This window comes from Triticum urartu, unplaced genomic scaffold, assembly GCF_003073215.2.
Source record: "Triticum urartu cultivar G1812 unplaced genomic scaffold, Tu2.1 TuUngrouped_contig_976, whole genome shotgun sequence".
Lineage (NCBI taxonomy): Eukaryota > Viridiplantae > Streptophyta > Magnoliopsida > Poales > Poaceae > Triticum > Triticum urartu.
The window spans coordinates 6498-17898 of NW_024120835.1; the positions used below are offsets into that span (position 1 = coordinate 6498).

General features: G+C 43.9%; 1 non-coding gene across 1 annotated transcript; it reads left to right on the forward strand.

Annotated features, from left to right (window-relative positions):
* Positions 1-7976: 7976 nt before the first annotated feature.
* TRNAI-GAU lies at positions 7977-8050 on the forward strand. Its single transcript has one exon. It is a non-coding gene; the product is annotated as a tRNA-Ile (tRNA).
* The last annotated feature ends 3351 nt before the right edge of the window (positions 8051-11401 follow it).

Genomic DNA, 11401 nt, shown 5'->3' on the forward strand with positions numbered 1-11401 from the left:
CCCGATTCAATTTCCAGATCCGTTTGCGGCCTCGCTCTTCCTCCTGCCGAGCAGACGGCGGGGGCATGGCGACGGTAGCGCTATGGTTAGCCTGGGCCGAGGGGGCGTCGGGGGAATGGGTCGCATTCCACCTCGTGCGGTGCGGCGGGGCCGACTGGGCGAAGGAGATGACGGCGGCGGGGCAGGGAGGCGCGGGCTGCTCCTGTGATTGGAGGGATAAAGAGACAGAGGGGCGAGGCGGGATGGAGAGAAGGCCACACTAGTGCTGGAGGAGGCGTCTTAGGTCTTCACAAGGGAAGTTATTGCCCTTTTATACGCCTATACGTGAAATGACAAAAATTCCCTTGGCGCTGCACTGTAATTGCACGCGGTGGCACACCGGGAGTGAAACTATTCATTGCAATAGTGCTCATGTTCGGTCCGACGGCCTAGGCCTTCCAAGCGCGCGATCCAATGGCCGAAAGTGCATCAAGGAATCGAGATGGACGGCTGGATGTCTCTAATAGTTGTGAGAGCTCGAAGCTTCCCTAGGTTCTTGTTTCTCGATAAACTGATGGCCGTGAGAGTGGATATTAAGATAAATGGAGCCTAACTCTCACGCGTCTTGATTTCGCCGTTCTTCGGTATTCTCAATTATTGAAGTATCAAAACAGCTGTCTATTATTTTAATAAAAAAGCACTATCTGCGAAGCAGTTAAGTCCTGTAGCTCAGCTGGTTAGAGCGCTGGTCCGATGTACCAGAAGTCACAGGTTCAAGCCCCGTCGGTACTAATTCTTTTTCTTAATAGCGATTTTCTTCAAGCGACACCATCTGTTTTTTTTAGTATCTATCTATTAGCTAACCAGAAAAAAGGAAATAAGCTAGAAAATCTCACAAAAATTAGAAACATCCAATCGTTAATTTAACACGTCATAAAATTACAGCCCTTTGATCTTCCCAATACCCTTTGGACATAAAACTTGATAAAAATTACCCACCAATGCCAAGTAGTCCATACTAATCCTGTTTGTGGAAAAAAATCTAGACTAACCCTCAACTCACCTCACGTCAAAGCAAAAAAAACTCAGCTCATCTTCCGTGTAAAAGGAAACCTAAACTCACCTGTACGCGCAGCCGCCTCCTGACCTATCAATCCAACCGCATCTCCCCCCTGCACTCGCCGCCATTAGTGTTCCCAATCTTCCTCCCCAAGCTCCACCAGATCTGGGATACTCGCCCTCGCCCAGCACGACTCCCTAGCCATATTACTCATGTGTTAATCGATATACATGGATTTCAACACATCAAGGATTCAAGGGTTGGACAATGCACAACATGCATGGGCCGGTAATGCGATCATCGTGTCCGGGCATGTCCGGGAAGATTCGGTATTGACATCAGGGTATTTGTTTCTTTCTTTTTTCTATGAACTACTAATTTCATGGCCAATGTGTTGATGCATAATAAATAAATCTTATAGTTCAGCTTCAGATTTCATTCTATATGTACTACTCATATCGCTTTGATGTGTTCTGAAAGCATCTTGCTATATATTTCATATGGATCACAACTCTGAACTTAGTGACTAATCTGCTGATGCAGAGTTTTGTAATGTTGATTCGGTTTTGTCCCTCTTGCACGCACCTTATCCTCTCCATCGCGCAGTCCATTGATGTGTTTGCTCTTCCTCGCAGAGTTGTCGTTGTTGTTCAGATTGATCCAAAGTTCAAGACCACACCTTCAGTCCACAGAGTTATAGTCTTCCAGATCACATCATAAGCCATCTTGTACGTCCCCAGCCTCGCCTTCTCTATCATCACTAATCAGTCTATGTTCTTCCTGAAGAATTATATGGACTCCCTGCATATATGGAGACGCATGCCATCAATGAAGTAAAGGCGTGAAACGATGAATGTTCAGTGATGGAGCGGAGAGGAATAAGATGCGTGTATCTGACCAAAATACAGACCATCCATCCTACAATGGCTGCACGCTGCTGGAGATGGGCACGGTTTAAATTCATTGTGAGTGTCCAGCCTCGCCTTCTCTGTCATCACTCATCAGTTTGTGTTCTTCCTGAAGAATTATATGGGCTCCCTGCATATGGAGACACATGACATCAATGAAGTAAAGGCAGGAAAAGATGAATGTTTAGTGATGGAGCGGAGAAGAATAACTGACCAAAGTACAGACCATCGATCCTAAAATGGCTGCACGTTGCTGGAGATGGGCAGGGTTTAAATTCATTGTGAGTGTCTCTTTCATCAGGAAGACAGGAACTGCGAGTGTGGGAATTATTTTCGAAGATAATGTTCAAAATGTTCTACTTGCTGCACGCAAGGTGTTACAGTCATGCAACGGTGCGCAGGAAGTAGAAGCCATGGCATGCCAAGATGGCCTTAGATTAGTAGCGACCTGGCCACACCATACTTTTGTTCTTCAATCAACCTGTTGTGTAGTGGGGTGTCAGCTATTCAAAGCACGGATAGGAACCTATCAAGACACAAGTCCATCTATGCTTCCGGTTCCTTATTGTTCTACTTCCTGTAAATGATGTTATGCTAGACCCAGATAGCCCATAGTGTAACCACCACTTTAACAAAATCATCATGTTGCAAGCTATCAATTAGTGTGAATATCCACATTCTTGCTTCCGGTTCCTTATTGTTCTCAACAACTTCAACTAGGTCTGGTAATTGTCTTGCAAAGCTATATATTTGTTTCGTATGTAGGAGCGTGTGCTGCCAAGGATCATCCCGTCCACAAAGACTACATTAAGGAATTGCCGACATGTTCCTACTCTTTAAGAGATCAGTTGTGGGTAGTGATTGCTGAGCTAACCTCCATAAGAAAGTTTTAACATTTAAGGGAACGTTTGTTTTCCACATGCTTGTCCAGTCATTCGGACCCCTCTCTGAGTTTGAAGATTCCGCTCTGCCCTCGAGCCATGCTTCGTGGCGTAACTTCGTAGAGACTAACATTCTATAGACCGAGCGAACTGGAAAAAAACCCGCTCTTCACATGGGTCCAAGACCAGAAATCGTCTACCTGACATGTGCATAGGGGAATATAAGCAATAGCTTGTACATATGTAGGCAGGAAAGTTTGAGCTAGCTTGTCCATGTCCCACGATGCATCCACTGTGATAATTTCGGCCACCACTTGGGGCGGGTCCCGTACATTACTTACAATGGGCCACATATTAATGTCCCGGGGAATCCAGTTATGCTGCCAGATCGGCGTGGATGTCCTGTCCTCTACTCTGCTAGTAAGGCCCTGTTTCATGGTGCCCCTACCATCCAATATCTATCGCCAGATTTGGGAAGGGGAACTCCCAAGCTCAGCATCAGGAAAATCTGAAGTAGGAAAGTATTTAGCCTTTAGTGTTCTCGCGCTTAGAAAAGCTGGGTCCATCAATATGCGCCAAGCCTGACGGCCTAGCAGGGCAAGTTTAAAGAGGTCAATATCTCGAAAGCTGAGTCCTCGACAAGATTTTGGCCTTGTCATAACACTCTAGGATACCTAGTATGGCTTTCTCCTATCTTCTGTACTACCCCACCAAAACATCCGAATAAGAGTATTAATATGCTCGAAAAGGTCACGCAGGAGCTTAAAACAAGACATAGAGTAAACATGTACTGCCTGAGCAATCGAGTTGATAAGAACTTCCTTACCACCAACTGACAGGATCTTCTCCATCCATCCCTTCACTTTTTCGCACACTCTATCTTTCAAGAACTTGAAGGCACCATTCATAGAATTTCCAACATCAGTCGGCATTGCTAGATATCTCTTAGACAAAGACTAATTTGGGACATGCAAGGCCTCCTTAATTTCAAGCTTTAAACTTTCAGGACAACCTTTACTAAATAAAATAGAAGACTTCGGTAGATATACCTTTTGACGGGAAGCATTATAGAACTCTAACAAAGAGGACAACTCTTTAGCTCCTTGCATACATGACTTGACAAACATTAGGCTGTCATCTGCGAATAGCATGAGGTTGACTGGCGGTGCCGACGATGCCACTTTAATGCCACATAGGTGGGATGACTTATTCTTCTTTTGGAAGAGGCACGAAAGGACCTCTGCTGCAAACAAAAATAGGTAAGGAGATATTGGGTCCCCCTGTCGGATCCCCATCGTTGTCTTAAGTTCTTCTATTTTTTCTCCATTAAACATTACGGAGAATTTCACTGAACTAACAATCTTCATTACAAGAGATTCCCAAGTTACAGCAAACCCCAACTTTAACATGATATCTTCAAGATAAATTCCTTCGACCCGATCATAGGCTTTCATCATATCCAATTTAACCGCACAAAATCTATTTTTCTTTGCATTATTGCTCTACATCAATTGTAAACACTTGTATGTTGTGATAATATTATTAGTAATGAGACGTTCATTGTTCTTCTGAGATGATATCGGGAAGAACTTGCTTCAGATGATTAGAGACCACATTTGAGGCAATTTTGTAAAGGACATTGCAAAGGCTAATAGGATGAAACTGAGTGAGTTGGGTGAGGTGTTTTACCTTATGGATAAGAAAAAAGATTGTCTCATTTCTTACCTCTGGGCTCTCTTCACCTTGCAAAATTATCAGAAACGTGTTGGTGACCTCAACCCCACAGATCTCCCAATGACACGGAATGAAGTGTGCGGGGAAGCCATCTGTTTTGGGCGCCTTTGTTGGAAATATCTGAAAAAGAGCTGTCTTCATGTCCTCATTAGTGTATGGAGCAGTCAACATAGAACTCATCTCGTGAGTAACCTTGACCAGAACGCTATCAAAAACATCTTGCACACCCGGAAGACCTTCTGCTATGAAAAGGTTTTGGTAAAAAGAATTCACCATAGATGCCATCTCCGTGGGTCTTGTGTTGGCGAGCCGTCTTCCCTCTCTAAGTGTTTTATTTTGTTTTTTCTATGTCGCATGCTCGCTGGCCTCTCGAAGTAATTGGTATTTTTGTCCCCCTCACGCAACCAGTCCGCCTGTGAACGCTGTCTTTACAGTATCTCCTCCATATGATAAAGCTTGACCAGGCGATGCGAAATTTTTATCTCTGCATGTGACGGGTCAGAACGTTGGGTGTCTCCTTGCAAAATTGCTAGTGCATTTTTTAGTTTCTTAATCTCTATGCACATGTTACCAATATTGGCACCGCTCCATTGAGCCAGGCATGTTGACAAGTCAGGCAAGGTTTTTGCAGAGTGCGGCGACAGACTGAGCTACATGCAAATTTGCCCATTATGCCAACAGTGCATCTCGGAAATTATCATACCTTTCTGAGAAAAGTTTGTAGATAAACAATTTTGTTGTTTTATTTGCTCCGGCCACTGGTTCCAACTGCAGACGAATATGACAATGGCCGGATGTTGCTCCCGTCTCGTGGGGCGGAGTGGCCAATTGAAACAAAGCTTTCCACTTGTCAGTCTGATAGTTCATCTTCTTCTAGCTAAGATGAATATCTCATCGTGAAATTTTAGAAAATTCAACGATTTTCCTGATTTGCATAAATCCTGTTACAGATTAGGGTTTCTATAATCCATAACTTACGGTTTATTTTGGAGACCAATCTAACAGAACAAATTCTGGTTTGTTAATTCCTACTTATTACCACTAGAGATCAATAATCCTTTCAAGTTCTTAGTATCCTCCCACTCATTTCTTTGACAAGAAAACACTTTCTGAAAAATATTCATCCGTGACAACACTTTGGCCTTTTGAACAATTTCCGATGGAAGGAATTCAAGTCATGTTTGAGATAATCCTACAATTACATTTATCTGGTTTATAAACTCCAGAAGTTATATGGTTTCTATTAGCAAGGCTAATATGCGGTGCTTTGTTTAGTGTATATCTTATTGTTTCAATTATACCCCAAATTTTATAAAAGCATATTGGTAATAAAATAATTCCACAATTATTCGAGTGTTTTCCTAAACTTATGACTCACATAATTTTCTTCAATACTGAAGAATCACTTTATCTTTTGTCATAATGATCCTTATCTTCACTAAAAAAATATTTGAACTCTTCAAATAATATATTCTTAAATTCCTTTGAACTATTCAAATACTTCAGATTTTATGCTAAGTAAATAATATTTTCCTAATCTTTAACGAAGCATAATTATCCACCGCTCCCTCGGTTTTTCATCGAACCTTATACATCACTATGTATTCTTTTATTTGATTTCTCAATCAAGATAATTCAGTAATGTTCATTGAGACTTTGTCGTAATTTTGTACTTATCATATATAAAAATATGGCACCAATATATACGTACAAGCATGTATACATAACATTGGACAATACGTGGATTTTTCATCAGAGGGTCATCAAGATGGATGGAGCATTATTTAATTATGTCTACACATGCATCATCTAATGAGCCTCACTTAACGAGCAAGTGGATGTACGTGTACATGCAAAGAGCTATGCATGGACATAGCTCACGTACATGCTATGATAGAAATCCCATGCGTGCATGGGGTTACTAGCTAGCTAGCTAAATTGACGGCTATTTGGCTTGACTACCCGTGCAAGATGATCAGGACAGGCCGAACGTGCAAGCCGTGACCATGTGCAGGTCTAGCTGCTGCACCGCACGTACAAGGGATAAGTCTCAAAGAGATAACCTGCTTATCATTGCCCGGAGAATAACACCTGCCGAATAAAGTCTAGCGTAGAGTACGTGCATCTCATACCTATCCATTCCTGCGGCGCTTGCGTCCACGGCCACGACACGTATGGCTGGCGTCGGTGCAAGGACAAATGCGAGAAGACCAGCAAGAGGATGCGGCAGCGGCGGCAGAGACACCCGTTGGGGCGGGACGATGGCGACGGCAACACACACGAGGCTGTTGTGTGTCAAGTCAAGCAAGGTACAAACAAAACAAGAAAGACAAAGAAAAATCTCTTCTTTGGAACCTAGCTAGCTAAACCTGAGAATCTCCTCCACAAGAAGAAAATAAAAATCACTAATCCAGCACACAAGATTAGAGGAGAAGAAACTCATCAAGCAGCACACGAACAAGCTCTACACATAATCGTGAGGAGAATCCAAACGAACAGAGAGAAAAGAGTTTCAACCTCCAGGTCCATCTACATAGCAGTCGCAGGAACGCCACCGGCACCAAGAGAACGAGTAGAGATCCGAGAGATAGCAACCACCCTGCGTAAAAAATTAAGGCAAAATAAAAATCAATCGAAGCATGGAGAACCTAGGACAGTGGAAGAACGGATGTACAACAAGATCACCTTAACAGGCATCACGCCGCGCAGGAGCCATTGGAGACCGATTCAATCTCCAAATCCGTTTGCGGCCTCGCTCTTCCTCCTGCCGAGCAGACGGCGGGGGCATGGCGGCCGTAGCGCTATGGTTAGCCTGGGCCGAGGGGGCGTCGGGGGAATGGGTCGCATTCCACCTCGTGCGGTGCGGCGTGGCCGACTGGGCGAAGGAGGTGACGGCGGCGGGGCAGGGAGGCGTGGGCTGCTCCTGTGATTGGAGGGATAAAGAGACAGAGGGGCGAGGCGGGATGGAGAGAGGGCCACACTAGTGCTGGAGGAGGCGTCTTAGGTCTTCACAAGGGAAGTTGTTGCCCTTTTATACGCCTATGCGTGAAATGACAAAAATTCCCTTGGCGGTGCACTGTAATTGCACGCGGTGGCACGGGAGTGAAACTATTCATTGCAATAGTGCTCATGTTCGGTCCGACGGCCTAGGCCTTCCAAGCGCGCGATCCAACGGCCGAAAGTGCATCAAGAATCAGATGGACGGCCGGATGTCTCTAATAGTTGTGAGAGCTCGAAGCTTGCCCTAGGTTCTTGTTTCTCGATAAACTGATGGCCGTGAGAGTGGATATTAAGATAAATGGAGCCTAACTCTCACGCGTCTTGATTTCGCCGTTCTTTGGTATTCTCAATTATTGAAGTATCAAAAAAGCTGTCTATTATTTTAATAAAAAAGGACTATCTACAAAACAATTAAGTCCTGTAGCTCAGCTGGTTAGAGCGCTGGTCCGATGTACCAGAAGTCACGGGTTCAAGCCCCGTCGGGACTAATCCTTTTTCTTAATTGCGATTATGCTTTCCTTTCTTGTATATATACTATATATATATATAGCCCTTACGGCCCAAAACGGATAGCCCAGCAAACGATCCATGAAGGAGCACCACCATCTGTTTTTTTAGTATCTACTACCTCTGTCTCATAATATAAAAACGTTTTTTAAACTAATATAGTTTTAGAAATGTTCTTATATTATGGGACAGAGGGAGTATCTATTAGCTAACCGGAAAAAAGGAAATAAGCTAGAAAATCTCACAAAAATTAGAAACATCCAATCGTTAATTTAACACGTCATAAAATTACAGCCCTTTGATCTTCCCAATACCATTTGTACATAAAACTTGATAAAAATTACCCACTAATGCCAAGTAGTCCATACTAATCCTGTTTGTGAAAAAAAAAAATCTAGACTAACCCTCAACTCACCTCACGTCAAAGCAAAAAAAACTCAGCTCATCTTCCGTGTAAAAGGAAACCTAAACTCACCTGTACACGCAGCCGCCTCCTGACCTATCAATCCAATCGCATCTCCCCCCTGCACTCGCCGCCATTAGTGTTCCCAATCTTCCTTCCCAAGCTCCACCAGATCTGGGATGCTCGCCCTCGCCCAGCACGACTCCCTAGCCATATTACTCATGTGTTAATCGATATACATGGATTTCAACACATCAAAGATTCAAGGGTTGGACAATGCACAACATGCATGGGCCGGTAACGCGATCATCGTGTCCGGGCGTGTCCGGGAAGATTCGGTATTGACATCAGGGTATTTGTTTCTTTCTTTTTTCTATGAACTACTAATTTCATGGCCAATGTGTTGATGCATAATAAATAAATCTTATAGTTCAGCTTCAGATTTCATTCTATATGTACTACTCATATCGCTTTGATGTGTTCTGAAAGCATCTTGCTATATATTTCATATGGATCACAACTCTGAACTTACTGACTAATCTGCTGATGCAGAGTTTTGTAATGTTGATTCAGTTTTGTCCCTCTTGCACGCATCTTATCCTCGCCATCGCGCAGTCCATTGATGTGTTTGCTCTTCCTCGCAGAGTTGTCGTTGTTGTTCAAATTGATCCAAAGTTCAAGACCACACCTTCAGTCCACAGAGTTATAGTCTTCCAGATCACATCATAAGCCATCTTGTACGTCCCTAGCCTCGCCTTCTCTATCATCACTAATCAGTCTATGTTCTTCCTGAAGAATTATATGGACTCCCTGCATATATGGAGACGCATGACATCAATGAAGTAAAGGCGTGAAACGATGAATGTTCAGTGATGGAGCAGAGAGGAATAAGATGCGTGTATCTGACCAAAGTATAGACCATCCATCCTACAATGGCTGCACGCTGCTGGAGATGGGCACGGTTTAAATTCATTGTGAGTGTCCAGCCTCGCCTTCTCTGTCATAACTCATCAGTTTGTGTTCTTCCTGAAGAATTATATGGGCTCCCTGCATATGGAGACACATGACATCAATGAAGTAAAGGCAGGAAAAGATGAATGTTTAGTGATGGAGCGGAGAAGAATAACTGACCAAAGTACAGACCATCGATCCTAAAATGGCTGCACGTTGCTGGAGATGGGCAGGGTTTAAATTCATTGTGAGTGTCTCTTTCATCAGGAAGACAGGAACTGCGAGTGTGGGAATTATTTTCAAAGATAATGTTAAAAATGTTCTGCTTGCTGCATGCAAGGTGTTACAGTCATGCAATGGTGCGCAGGAAGTAGAAGCCATGGCATGCCAAGATGGCCTTAGATTAGTAGCGACCTGGCCACACGATACTTTTGTTCTTCAATCAACCTGTTGTGTAGTGGGGTGTCAGCTATTCAAAGCACGGATAGGAACCTGTCAAGACACAAGTCCATCTACAAAGATATCAAAGTTGTAGGAACGGTAATCCCCTTGGTGGATAAAAGAAAATATGCGTGAGACAGAGACACAGAGCAGAATTCAGTGGTTCACGAATTAGCAAACTACATTAGTTAGAGATAGAGGTTCTGGTGATATGTCCGGATTTTGCATGGACAGGAGCCTATAGAAAGTGTTGTGACAAATGGTTTTAATTGTTTCCTAATTCAGCAAAGCTATATATTTGTTCCGTAAATTAAGTTCTGTTAAAGCTCTCTTTTAACCTAAAAAAATAGATTCACCAAATAGTAATACATTGTCGTGATCAAATTGGTGGTTTAGTGTGCGCTGGGTGTTCTTCCAACAAGAGAAATGACTTGCAGGTAGGAAGAATGATCATATGATCTCTACTTTCTAATATGCGCAATTCACTATCTCTTCTGTTCATTGCCTGGAGTTATCGGCAGGACACGATCTCAAAGAATCAATTTGCAGGTTTGTGTACTTTACTGTGGCAAAAACATATTTGATTGTTGCTGAAACTTCTTCGCAGAACCATCCATTGTTTCGGCGAGAAATTCTAGAAGCTGCAAATATAAGGTTATTCATATGCCAAATTTATCAAATAGTATTCCAAAGGGTAGAAAACTGAAGTGATATATAACTTATCATGTAAATGATGTTATGCTAGACTCTCTTATATGTATGATTTGGTTTTCTTTTTTTTCGAGAAAACGCAAAGGACTCTTTGCGTTTCATTTCATTGAAGAGATGAGGAAGTACAATCCTCCTTGGAGGTGGTGGTTACATGGATTAGCACCCTATCAGTGGACATCCCAGTTAGTGGGGAGGACTACCCTGAGACCCAAAGCGCCAGCTTGTGCCCAACATTTGGGTTCGGCCTTAATCCTATCTACGAGTGCGGTAACCGAGGGGCGTGCATTCTCGAAGACGCACTCGTTCCACTGTTTCCAGATCATCCAAGGAACGAGCATGGCGATGGATTGCAGGCCTTTCCGTAGCGCCTGTGGGGTCTGCCCTTTCGTTCGTTGCCACCAGTCCGTGAGGCTGGGTTCATTGCTTGGCGGTTGAGAAGGTATCCTCGCCCAAGCCAGCACGTCGTACCAAACCTGCCGCGTAAACGGGCATTCTAGGAGGAGGTGCCACGTCGACTCTGGGGCCTGATCATAGAGGAGGCATCGTGGATGGTGCTGTAGGCCGCGACGGGCGAGTCTATCCGCCGTCCAACACCGGTCCTGGCTAGCCAACCAGTGAAAGAAATGGACGCGTCGCCGTGCCCAGCTCTTCCAGGTAAGCTTCTAGGAGGGGCATTTCATAGATCCGTGGAAGGTTGCAGCGTAGCATGACCGTGCCATATAGGTGCCACTAGCCGTCCATCTCCAGAGCATCCTGTCAGGTCGGTTTGGTAGGCTGATGTGCTGCACGGCATGCCAAAGTCTGAGATATTGGCCAATCTCATGAA